Here is a 13844-nt window from a genome sequence, read left to right as displayed (position 1 = left end):
GCTGACCACACGGGAGTCTAAAGAATCCTCTCAATAAAACTTTTTCCTTGCCTTTTTACTATACTGTTTCACCACTTAGTCCTTTTTAAAAAAAAAAAAAAAAAACTTGGCTTAAAGACACAGCTGCTAGAACACGTGAGTATAAAAAACTTTTTCTCTTTTCTCCTTAAGTTAAATTGGAATCAGCAGTTTTTTCTTTTTCTTCCCTTTAATCTTAAGGGACAGCTGGGTAGCTCAGCGGATTGAGAGCCAGCCCTAGAGGCAGAAGGTCCTGGGTTCAAATCGGACCTCAGATACTTCCCAGCTGTGTGACTCTGATAGACAGAAAACAGCTGTTTTTAAATCTCAGCATAAAGTCCTGGCTGGAAGAACTGTTTCTAAATATCCTTTCCCTTAAGGAACAACTTCCTGGATTAAAAAAAAAAAAAAAACCCTGTGGAAAGTTTGTTGCTTTGCCCTGCTCCCCACGTGTTTTGTGAAATTACAAAATATACATATAAAAATGAGTACTACATTCTTTGACAATTATATGGCAGCTGAAGAAGTAGGGGCATTGAGGAATGAAGGATACCTCCAAATTTTTATATTAATAGGTACTGTCATTTTTGTACTCCTCAATACTATATTTAGAGATGAAAAAATAAAAAATATTGAGGATAAAATAAAACAAAATGAGGATAAAATAAAACAAAATGAGGATAAAATAGAAAATATTGAGGATAAAATAGAAAATGTTGAGGATAAAATAGAAAAAAATGAGGATAAAATAGAAAATATTGAGGATAAAATAGAAAATATTGAGGATAAAATAGAAAAAATTGAGGATACAATAGAAAAAATTGAGGATACAATAGAAAAAATTGAGGATAAAATAGGAAATATTGAGAATAAAATAGAAAAACTTGAGGATAAAATAGGAAATATTGAGAATAAAATAGGAAATATTGAGGATAAAATGGGAGATATGGAAGATAAAATAGGAAAAATTGAGGATAAAATGCAAGCCCAATTAGAAGATCTAAAATGTTTCTTACAGGATCAATGGGCAAACACCCACTCTACCAGAAACAGACCTGTTTCTGAACCTTTGAATGAGGAAATTTCCTTCCCTGAAATAGAGATGGAAAACACCTTCCCTATAGCCCAGTTAACAGACTGCTTCTCTCGTGCAGTGCAAATCTTGTCTGAATTTAATCCCCAAAACCCTTCCCCTGCAATCCCAGCTTCTCATGTTCCTTCTCCTACACAAAACCAAATTCCAATGCAAGGGAGATCTTGTCCTCCTAGAGAAACCTGTCCTTGTCAAACTGACCCACAGGTGCAAAATTCAACTAGAGGCCTGTTTCCTCTAAGAGAAGTACCTGAAATAGGACGAAATGGGGATGTGGTGACTTTAAGACACAGGATACCGTTTACTCCCCAAGAAATAAATGAATTTACACGAAATATCCCCACATATGAACAAGATCCTTTTCTAGTAACAAAAAAGATGGGAGACATATTTTTTCAATATAATCCGTCTTACAAGGATGTTGAGAGCTTACTACAGGCTTTTTTAAGTGAACGTGAAAAAAATAAAATAATTGCTCATGTCAACAAAACCCGGGGGCGTAATGCAGCACATTGGCCATCTCAGGATCCCGAATGGGACTATAATAATCCTGAGGACTATCTACAACTATACCGTTGTAGAGAGGCCATCCTCACGGCCATGAAGGAATGTGCGGACAGTACAGATAAGTGGATGGAACTGGAAAAAATTAAGCAAAAGGAAAACGAAACACCCTCCAGATTTATGGACAGAATTATCGAGTTTGGGGACAGATACTTAGATTGGGACTTAAATAAAGAGAATAGTTTAAGACAAGTTAGAAGAATCTTTGTAAACAATTGTTGCAAAGTAATTAAAAATTATTTTAAAACACAATGCCCAAGATGGTCAGATATGGACCTTGAAGAATTGCGAAAAACAGCTATATATGTTTTTAAGGGAAACGAAGAAAAGGAGAAAGAGAATAATGATGACATGGAGGAAATGAAGAAAAAAATGAGATGTGTAATAGATAGGATAACTAAATTAGAAAGTGGGCATGATAATGAACCAACGACAATTGCCCCTCTCCAGAAATCCAATTATCAATCCATTACTTGCCACTTCTGTGAGAAGAAGGGCCACAAAATGATGGAATGTAGAACCTTTCTTAAGATGTTTGGAAGGAATACACAGTTTAATAATGGTTTTAGAAATAATAACTATAGAAATTATGATAATGGTTTTAGAAACCAAAATTCTAGAAATTATAATAATGACTATGGAAATAACTATAATGAATATAGAAATAAGAGCTTTAGAAACCAGAATTATAGAAATAGGAATTGGGAATTTAATGACAATGCTCAAATTGAAGAAAATTTTAATGATAATACTCAACAATATATGAGAAATGGCGCTCGTCCAAAAATTACTCGAGGTACTAATGACCCTCAGAGAGGTGCCCTTCAGGGGGGTGCCCAAGGAATATCCCAAACACAATGATGGTGCCCGGGGGGGGGCTGGGGCACAGGAATCAGAGGATACAACCTTTGATTTCCCAGACCCTGATGTCCTACTACCCGTTGTCCCTATCCACTGCCCTCCCCATACTAATGAACCCCATGTTACCTTAAAAGTGGGTAACACCTATTATGATTGTCTATTAGACACCGGAGCTTCCTGGTCTGTATTAAAGAGAACACCTGATTTACAATGTTATTCTATTGGCTCAGAGAATGTAATAGGAGTATCAGGAATAACCCAAAGAGTTAAAAGACTTCCTCCTAGAATGGTGTCTGTAGGACCCCTAGAGGTACAACACTCCTTCCTTTTGATGCCTGACTCCCCTTTAAATTTGCTGGGGAGGGACCTTCTATGCAAACTCAGAGCCACAATAACCTGCTCCCCAGATGGCTCATTATCATTAGAAGTACCAGAGGAATCTTTAAATTTACTCCCTGTACTTCTCTCTGAAAACCAGGAGGCAAAAGAACCTTCCATTTTTGAAATACCTAAAGATATACCAGAGTCTCTTTGGGCCACATCTTCTTCTGATGTAGGCTTACTCAAATCTGCTGTTCCTGTGCAGATAAAAACTAAATCTAGCCCACCTCCTTCTATCCCTCAGTATCCCCTCTCAAAGGAGGCAATTGAGGGTATTACACCAGTTATTAACTCATTAATAGAACAGGGAATAATAATCCCTTGCAAATCTGAATACAACACGCCCATCCTGCCAATTAAAAAACCAAAAAAAGGACCCGATGGCAAACACATCTATAGATTCGTACAGGATCTAAGGGCAGTGAATAATCACGTTATAAAGAGACACTCCGTAGTTTCTAACATACATACTATTATTTCATCTATTCCTAGCACAACTACATACTTTACAGTAGTAGACTTGTGTTCAGCTTTCTTTTCCATACCAATACATGAAAACTCCAGGCATATTTTTGCTTTCACCTGGAAGGGCTCACAATATACCTGGTGTCGGCTGCCACAGGGTTATGTCGAAAGTCCGAGCTTATTTGAGCAAATTTTGAGCCAAGACACAGACAATATAACATTTAAAAATAGCAAATTAATCAAATATGTAGATGATCTACTCTTGGCTTCAACAGATGCAGAAACATGTCAAGAAGATAGCAAACACCTTCTTTTGGAATTGCACAAAAGAGGACATAAAATCTCTAAGGATAAAGTTCAATGGTGTCTCCAAAAAGTAGAATATTTGGGATTCATCTTGACTGCGGGTGCTCGTTATATTTCTCCAAAACGAATTGAGAACATTCAAAAATTGAGTGCTCCTACCACTAAGAAACAGCTGAGAGCAATTTTAGGAGCAACAGGGTTTTGTAGACAATGGATTCCTTGCTATGGGGAAATCACTAAACCCCTTATAGCATTAACAAAGGATTCAGTTCCTGAACCCCTCAAATTAGAGCCTGAACACTTGTCAGCTCTAACAGATCTGAAAAAGGCTATCATGTCTGCCCCTGCTCTAGGCATCCCAGATTACAACAAGCCATTTACTTTATATGTGCATGAGCGAAGAGGAGTAGCCTCTGGTGTGTTAACTCAGACTTTGGGACCTTCTCAGCGCCCAATTGCTTATTATTCTGCCCAACTAGACCCAGTAGCAGCAGGAGCACCACCATGCCTTAGAGGAGTAGCTGCTACAGCCTTACTAGTAACAAAAACCGTTGATTTAGTATTGGGATGTCCATTAACAATAATGTGCCCACATGAGATTGAAGCATTATTGGTAAAACATAGAACACAGGCATTCTCGGATCAGAGAATTACAAGGTATGAAATAACCTTATTAAATAGTGAAAATATTACCTTGAAACGCTGTTCAACTCTTAACCCTGCCACCTTGCTTCCAGATTTACCCACTTCAGGAGAACCACTACATAACTGTGAAACATTAGTGTCCATGGCAGAAAAGCCTCGAGATAATCTCTTGGACACTCCCTTAGAAAATGCAGATCTGATTTTATTTACCGATGGTTCCTCTTTTATGAGGGATGGCATACGTTACACTGGAGCTGCTGTAGTCTCAGAATTTGCCACTGAATGGTCAGCTTCACTACCTTCTAACATTAGCGCTCAAGGAGCAGAACTCATAGCTCTAAAACAAGCTTGTATAATTGCCAAGGATAAAAAGGCAACAATTTATACAGATTCTAGATATGCTTTCGGCATTTGTCACTCAGTCGGGATGCTATGGCTCCAAAGAGGATTTTTAACCTCAGCTGGAAAATCCATAGCTAATGCAGAAATTATTAATGAAGTTCTTTCTGCTCTCAAACTGCCTAAAGCCCTAGCTGTAGTTCATTGCTCTGCCCATACAGGTGGCTCTGACCCTGTCTCTAGAGGAAATGACCGAGCAGATGCCGCTGCAAAACTAGCAGCCATAGAAGGACCTGGATTAATTTTAACATTAACAACCACTGATAATTTAAATTTATCACTCTCCTATAATGAAAAGGAAGTGGAAAAATGGAAACAAAAATTTAAAGCAAAACAAATTAATGGAGTATGGGTGTCACCTGAAGGAAAACCCCTGCTCCCTAGAAGTTTCTATAACCAAATTTGCCAATCTATTCATAAAAATGGTCATTTTGGCACCCAGGGCATCGTGGACTCTGTCAAGAGAGTATGGATAGCCCCTGGTATAACTACTGTAGCCTCTAAAGTATGTTCAGCCTGCCCTATTTGCCAGGCATATAACCAACATGCATATCGTGGAAAAGCCTTTGGGGGACGTCCTCTGGCTTACACACCTTTTGAACACCTACAGATAGATTTCATAACAATGCCAAAGGCTGGACGTTATAAATTTTGTCTAGTAATTGTAGATCAACTAACCAGATGGCCAGAAGCATTTCCTACGACCCGAGCCACAGCAGATTTTGTTGCAAAGATACTTTTAAAAGAAATTATTCCTCGTTTTGGCCTACCAGCACGTATTGACTCCGATAGAGGGAGTCATTTTACCGATTCTGTCTTAAATCAAATATATTCTTGCTTGGGGATAACTCCAAAATTCCATGTTCCATATCACCCCCAGAGCTCAGGCCAAGTGGAGAGGATGAATAAAGAACTTAAGACTATGATTGGCAAATTATGCACTGAGACCCATTTAAAATGGCCTGAAATTCTCCCTCTGGCCCTATTTTATCTTAGAAGCAGGCCTAGAGGAGACTTACATATTTCACCATTTGAGATGCTTTTTGGACATCCGCCTATACAGGCTAAGCCTTTCTCCCCGGCTTATACATCACTATTAGGGGGAGATATTACTATTGCTTCCTATATACAGGAGTTACAGCACAAACTACATGAACTTCATGAATCTGGAGCTGCAGTACAAGCTGGACCATTAGACTTTTCTCTGCATGACCTGAACCCAGGAGATAAAGTTTATATCAAGAATTTCAAGCGAACTGGAGCAACTGAACCTTCATGGGAAGGACCATTCCAAATATTATTAACTACTCCAACATCTATAAAGATTGGAGAAAGAGACTCTTGGATTCACTGCTCACATGTGAAGAAAGCATCTTCTGCTGAGACTGATTAACTCTATCTTATCATATGAATTGTGACTCTATCTTATCATAAGAATTGGAGATAATAATCCATAGACAAATGGATATTTTTTTTTCAAGAATATATTGAATTACTGATTTTTTTCTTATTTTTTCTTATTTCTTTTCTTTTATTTTTTTATCAGAATATTTGATTTTTTTCTCATTTTTTGTACTGAAGGTACACATAATTAATATTAATATTTTTTTCCCTGCAGTAATACAAGTTAATATATATACTCTTGCTATAATATCAATATATGCCTAAAAGCTTTAAACTATGGGAACCTGCCATTTATTGATAAAATATTATAGGACTGTGATTAATGTTTGTGTCTGATTCCAGGAAAAGGGATAAAAACAAGGAGCACAGACTAAACCTGAATAGTGCCAATAGAGCACACATGAAATATTAAAGTGAGACTCAAGGTTGCGACGCTTAACTTATGTTTAAGTCGTAGGACTTCCTTGTATCTACACTCCTTTCGAAGTACTCAAACAAGTACAAAGCTTGACTATCAGGCTGGCTCCCTATATCTCTGAAGAAAAAAAAATCAGACAAGGGAATGACATTTCCCCATCAAAATAGAATTCTAATTCTTTCCTTCTTATATTATGGCAACTTCCTGTAGTCTTGGCTACAAATGGCTAAGTGAAATATTACTGTATTCTGTCCTACATACTTGTGGGATAGAAATTACTTTAAACTGGACCTATACAAGGTCTATTTTGAATTTTTCTTATGTTTTTGATTATTTTTCTATTCTTTTGATAATTGACACATACACCCCCATAACTGAACATTGCATTCTGAGCTAAACTTGATAATTTTTTTTAAATACTTACTTCAGGGGGGATTGTATTTTAATTTAAAATCTAAGAATTTTTGAATTTTTTTGTTTGAGATTTTATTTTTATAAAAATCCAAGACTTTTGTTTAAGATTTTACTTTTATAAAAAATTCAAAGATTTTGATTTTGTTCAAGAAAAGATCTTCAAGAAAGAAGCTTGAAACTTTTATATCCAGAGAATGAACTGTTGCAGAAAGATGCCAAAAACCTACACTTCATCAAGAAGATCAAGAATGAACTTTGGATGTGATTGATTGGACTGAACTTTTGATTGAACATTTATTGTAACATTTATGCCAAAAGGGACTGCCCCTAATTTGGCTTTCTGTCAATGCGCCTAGCAAACATTGGTTTTGCTTTCTTTTCTTTTCTATTTCCTCTCTCACTATTCTAATTTCTCCTAGAAAATTGAATATTGTGTATATCTTTAGTTAGAAGTGAATTTAGAACTACAAAATGATTATGTTAAATGATCAATGGGGAGACTAGTCTCCCAATGATCATCAGGGGGGATTGTAAACCTCAAAATTCCTTAGACTTATAAATGTTGGAAATTTCACCATTGGGATATTTCATACTTGGAAAATTTCTTACTGATAGTCTATTGGAATGGGAACTCCATTGGCATGGGAGGTTCCTTCTCTTCCCTTCTTAAGATTACTTTAGGACAGAAACCTTTTGCTGAACAATGGAAAGGACTTTGACCTATGCTTAAGCATAGAACAGGAATTTCTTTGAGTCTTGATTGATTTTAGAATTGATACAATGGAGATACTCCACCCTATTCAGTCCTAATAGGATTGAGTAAGGGCTGCAGCCTAGATCAAAATTTAATTATTCCAATCTCTACCATACTCAAGTTAACAGGATTTAGAAAGGGCTGTAACAAAGGAGTATAGATTTAATCATTTGAAAATATGACCTTCAACAGACATGTGCAAAAAGCCAGAAACCTCTGGGCGGTCCTGGGTTAAGCGAGAGCCTCCATTGACAGGCAAATTGATGAAGAGTGATTGGTAGATGTGAGGACTGAGGGGAGGCAACTTGGATGGTTTCCTTAAAGATAGGAGGGTCTGGAGACTCGTGGAGGTGGTTGATTTTGTGGTCGGTGTTGTTCCTGGGCTCTGAGGAAGCTTGCTCTGAAGGAAGCTGAAGGTGGGGGCCTCTGAGACTGTTTCTCCATTTTGGACACGTGAGTAATAGGGACTGATCTCTTTTCTTTGCCCCAGCTATCTAAGGGCTTGGGCCTTTTGGCCCAGCCTAAACAGAAGGGGTATTTAAGCCCTATTCCCTTCTCTCCCCTTTCTCTCTCTCTCTATATATATCTAATTCCTTTCTTGCTCCTATTGTAATTAAACTCCAAAAAAGGCTGACGGCTGACTTGAGTTTTTCATTTAGGAATTACATAGCTGATTCCTTGGCGACCTTAAATTAATATATATCAGTCTTTTAAAGTGATTCCCTTGTAACAACATCAGGTATCTGTGTAGCCAATGAGTTTTTTTTTTTTAAGAATTTCTCATTGTTTTCCTGAGGAAAGGAAATAATAGCAATGGTTAAGAAGATAAGTATTTCAGACTTTATTCCCTACTGTGCTCTAAATTGAAAGCATTACTCATTGGAAGAAATTATCTTCAGTCAATCAACAGGTGTTTAGCTTCTTTTAACTTAAAATTTTAGGGGTTTTTTTTCAATTAGCAAAAATCCACCTATATCCCTTCCTCTCCAAATCCTTCTCCTATTGAGAACAAAAGAAAAATTAAACCCCTTAGCAATCATAATCTCTGATAAAGCAAAATCAAAACCAGTCCTAATTAAAAGAGATAAGCAAGCAATCTATATTTTGCTAAAAGGTACCATACACAATTGAAAAGAAAACATCATGAATAGCTTGCTTCATGGAGTCAGAGAGTTGTAAACAACTGAATAACTGAAAAAAAACAATAAAACCATAGACAATAAACATATCAAATTTTTTTCTAAAATATTTGTCTGATAAAGGCCTTATTTCTCAAATATGTCGATAATCTGGTCAAATTTGTAAAAACAAAAGCCATTCCCCAATTAATAAATGGCCAAAGGATATGAACTTACAATTTTCAGAAGAATATATCAAAGTTATTTATAATCATAGGAAAAATGCACTAAATAATTATTGATGAGAGAAATTCAAATGAAAATATCTCTGAGGTACCACCTCATACTTATCAGAAATGACAAATGCTAAAGGGGACATGGAAATATAGGTACACTAATCAACTAATACAGAAGTGAATTGGGCCAACCATTCTGGAGAACATTTTGAAACTATACCCAAAGACTATATAAAACTGTACATTGTCTTTGACCTAGCAGAACTACTTTTTAGTGAGTATCTCAAAGAGTTAAAAAAAAAGGGAAAAGGACCTATATGTACATAAATATTTATAGCAGCTCTATTTGTGGTGACAAAGAACTAGATTTTGAGGAGACACCCATCAACTGGAGAATAGCTCAACACAATGTGGTATATGATTGTGACAGAATACTACTGTGTTATAAATCATGAGCAAGATGGTTTCAGTAAAACTTGGGAAGACCTATATGAAGTATTGTAAGGTGAAGTGAGCAGAATCAAGAGATTCTGCTGTTACTATGTGTAAAATCAAGATATTCTACACATAGTAACAACAATATGTGCATGATGATTCACTGTAAAAAGCCTATCTCCTCAAATCAATACAATAAGAATTGGGAAGGACTAATGGCCAACTCTAGAGATCAGAGAGAACTGATGAGCTCTGCATATGAATTGAAGTATATTCTTCTAACTTTTTTTCTTGATTTTTAAAAGATGATCAATATGGAAATATGTTTTGCAGAGTTTCATATGTATGGGTATCATATTGCTTTCTTTCTCAATAGGTCAGGGAGGGGTGGAAGGAAAGAGAATCTGGCACTCAAAAATTTTAATTGATAAAATTAAATAATTTTTTTAGAAAAAAAGAAAAACTTGTTTTAAACCTGGATAGTCAAGCACAACAAATTTCCATATTAGTGATGTTTTGTTCTGTTCTCTGAATCTTTCACCTCTCTTTCAGGAAGTCAGTAGCATATTTCATTATCAGTCCTCTGGAATTATAGTTTGTCATTATGCTGATCAGTGTTTGTATTTCTTCTAAATATTTTTTACTTTACCATATAGTTATCCTTATATAAAGTGGGTGCTCAGGGAGGGGTAATATTTCTGGTATGGAAGGCTTGTTGTGCCCTTCTAGGGCAGCTCTCCAGCCACTGACCCTCACCTGACACCCAGCTCTCACTTGTGGCTCCAAGTAGCTGCTAGCATGCGGCAGAGGCCACACCCCGGGCAACGGCTTCGACAGGCCAGCTAAACCTTGTGATGGTAGCCATCTGGTCCACTTTGACCCCTGGTGAACTAGGGCTTTGCTCACCCAGCATGTGAAGACTGCTTCGGCGGAACAGGCGGAAGAAACCAACAAGAAGGTTCAATGGCTGAGATGGTGATGCAGCAAGGCACTGTGGAGTGCTTAGGGCATGATGGAGCACAAAAGACAACACGGCCATCCAATGCAGCTGAGGAAGTGTGACAAGGAAATCACTTTAAAAGACTGATATATATTAATTTAAGGTCGCCAAGGAATTCAGCTAAGTAATTCCTAAATGAAAACTCAAGTCAGCAGTCAATCTTTTATGGAGTTTAATTACAATAGAAGGAAGAAAGGAATTAGAGATAGAGAGAGAGAAAAGGGGAGAGAAGGGAATAGGGCTTAAATACCCCTTCTGTTTAGGCTGGGCCAAAAGGCCCAAGCCCCTAGATAGCTGGGGCAAAGAAAAGAGATCAGTCCCTATTACTCACGTGACCAAAATGGAGAAACAGTCTCAGAGGCCCCCACCTTCAGCTTCCTTCAGAGCAAGCTTCTCAGAGCACACTCCCACCACTCAGACCAACTCCTCAACCACCACCCCCGAGTCTTCAGTCCCCCTATCCTTAAGGAAACCATCCAAGTTCCCTCCCCTCAGTCCTCACATCTACCAATCACTTGTCCATCAATTTCCCTGTGCCAATGGAGGCTCTAGCTTAACCCAGGACCACCCAGAGGTCTCGGCTTTGCACATGTCTGTTGAAGGTCATATTTTCAAATAATTAAATCTTTGATCCTTTGCTACAGCCCTTTCTAAATCCTGTTAACCTGAGTAGGGTAGAGATTGAAATAATTAAATTTTGATCTAGGCTGCAGCCCTTACTCAATCCTGTTAGGACTGAATAGGGTGGAGATTGATTCCAAGTATCTCCATTGTATCAATTCTAAAATCAATCATGACTCAAAGAAATTCCTGTTCTATGCTTAAGCATAGGTCAAAGTCCTTTCCATTGTTAAGCAAAAGGTTTCTGTCCTAAAGTAATCTTAAGAAGGGAAGGAGAAGGAACCTCCCATGCCAATGGGGTTCACATTCCAATAGTCAAGACCCACTATCAATAGGAAATTTTTCAAGTATGAAATTTCCCAATGGTGAAATTTCCAACATTTATAAGTCTAAGAAATTTTGAGGTTTACAGAAGTCTCCAGGTGTAACGACTTTTCGTGCCAATGGACCCAGGCTTCCAACGCCGAGAGTGGGACTGTCTCTGTGCATCGACTTTTCCACTTAAATCTTCATGCACAGGTGTCTTTGTGCACAAAAACGCACAAAGACAATCATCATCCTCGGTTCGAGAGACAACCAACAACTTTTTCTATTCACTTCAGACTTTATCAGTTCAAACATGTTTCCCCAGATGTCTTTAAAAATTATTCCCTTCAACATTTCTTACCACACAGTAGCATTTTATTCCATTTATATATCATTACTTGTTCAGCTATTCCTTCATTTCTGAGCACCTCCTCCAAATTTCTATTCTCTACCATCTCAAAAGGAGCTATATTTTCAATATATTCTTAGAACATTTTTTGCTTAAAACTAACTCCTTCCTTAATCTAGCCTCCACTTACTTTCCCCTTTTCCCCTTCTCCCCTTTCTCTCCTAGGGTGAAATGTATTTCTCTCTCCAGTTCTATATATTTATTTCCCCTCCTTTGAACACTGACTGTATGTTGAGACTTAATTCTGGATATAGATCAGTTCCCTTTCTATTCATTCATGGGTCTATTCCAATTTCTGTCTTGTGAGAAAACTTTATTCAACTATGGGAATTGTGAGAAAATTTTATCATATTGTTTGAACGTAACCCTGTGTGTCTGGGAAGTTATATCATCTTTACCTTAACTAAGGATCTATGTTATGCCAGCCAGAGTTTTCTCACAATTATTCACCTCAAACAATACATATACCTTATCTGAAAACTGTCCCCAGACTGATGAATTACTTATTCCTTATTTCTTTGAATTTAGACACTTGGAGGGGGATATCTCTTTTTCTAATTTCAGGGAATTGTATCTATTTACTCTCTCTCTTTCCAACTTCGAAAGCCCTTATTCTATTCTCCAATTAGAAACCAGATTACACAATCTTGCATCCTGGTTTAAATACTGTTAATTGTTTGCTCCTTGATACTTGACTTTTTTTTTTCTGAATGGTTTCAGGATTCTTCCTTTTACCTGAAAGCCTTAGATTTTGAATGTGTTGATGCTAAAAGGTTTTATTTTGGGATTTCTTTTGCACTTTGCCCTGTGGTTCTGAGAAATATTGACAGTTTTCTGTTAAGATTTAATGATCTATACTGTCTTGGATCTTTTTTAATTATAGTGTTTAGTTAGCCCAGTGAGTCTTAATTTTTTTCCCTCCTAATCTTTTCTCTAATTCACTGTTTTAGCTATAAAATATCCTACCTTTTTTCATATTTTTTCAGTCTTTTGACTTTCTTTTAGTATTTTTTGTTTCATGAAGTCATTAGCTTCAAATGATCCATTTTAATTTTTAGAGAGTTTGTTACTTGAGAAGGATTTTGTACCTCATTTACCAAACTGTTATTGTCTTTTCCAACTCTTTCTTCTATAGCTCTAATTTCCAATTTTTCTTCTAGTGTTTTCATTTTATCTCTAAAAATATTTAGAACTCTTTCAGATTGCATTTTCTTTGAGCTTTTCTTTGTGTTTTCTTCTTCTAATTTTATGTCTCACATGTCCCTGTCACCAAAACAGCTTTATGTGGTGGGGTTCTTATTTTGTTTGCTTATTCTCCAAACCTAATTCCTAACTTCAAAATTCATGTTAGGCCTTGGTTTTGTATACTTCTGCAGGGAAAGGCTGGCCTGGTCTTGCTCAGCTTACTTGGGGTATTGAGAGCTATATTACTCTAGTATCTAAAGTCTAGTTCAAGATGGAGACCTGGGCTAAATCTTTCAGTGTTTCAAATATAGTCTTATCCAGGGAAGAATCTCATTTCAAATCTCCCCCTGCCCACTCTGAACCACCTAGTTTGAGCTCTACAAGTTTCTGATTTGGTTTTGGTTCTGAACAGTAATACTTACACTGGATTTGATCACTATTGGCCAGCTGGGAAGCTATGCTATTTCAGTGATAAAACTACAGGCTCCCCCTTGTCTAGAATCCATGCCCTGATTATTCCTCTAAAGGCTTCATATTAGATCTGAGATTCTACTCTGTGCCTGGAATCTAAGCCACATCACTACTTCTTTCTGAACTTGATCCTTTCTTGGTGCACAGGCTAGATAGGTCTGTTACCCTCTATCTTGTAATATTACTGTCTTCCAACTGTCCCATATTTATGACCCACAAATGTAAAGTGGGAAATGAGGATGGCAGTTGGCAGTTATCCTGGTTGAGATATCTCAGTATGGTTCTGGGACCTCCTCTGACCCTGATGAATACATTCTCTAATGGTGATAGATCTCTTTTTC

Source organism: Monodelphis domestica, chromosome 3 (genome assembly GCF_027887165.1).
Source record: "Monodelphis domestica isolate mMonDom1 chromosome 3, mMonDom1.pri, whole genome shotgun sequence".
NCBI classification, from domain to species: domain Eukaryota; kingdom Metazoa; phylum Chordata; class Mammalia; order Didelphimorphia; family Didelphidae; genus Monodelphis; species Monodelphis domestica.
The sequence above is the reverse complement of the archived record's forward strand: the minus strand, read 5'-3'. Positions refer to the sequence as shown.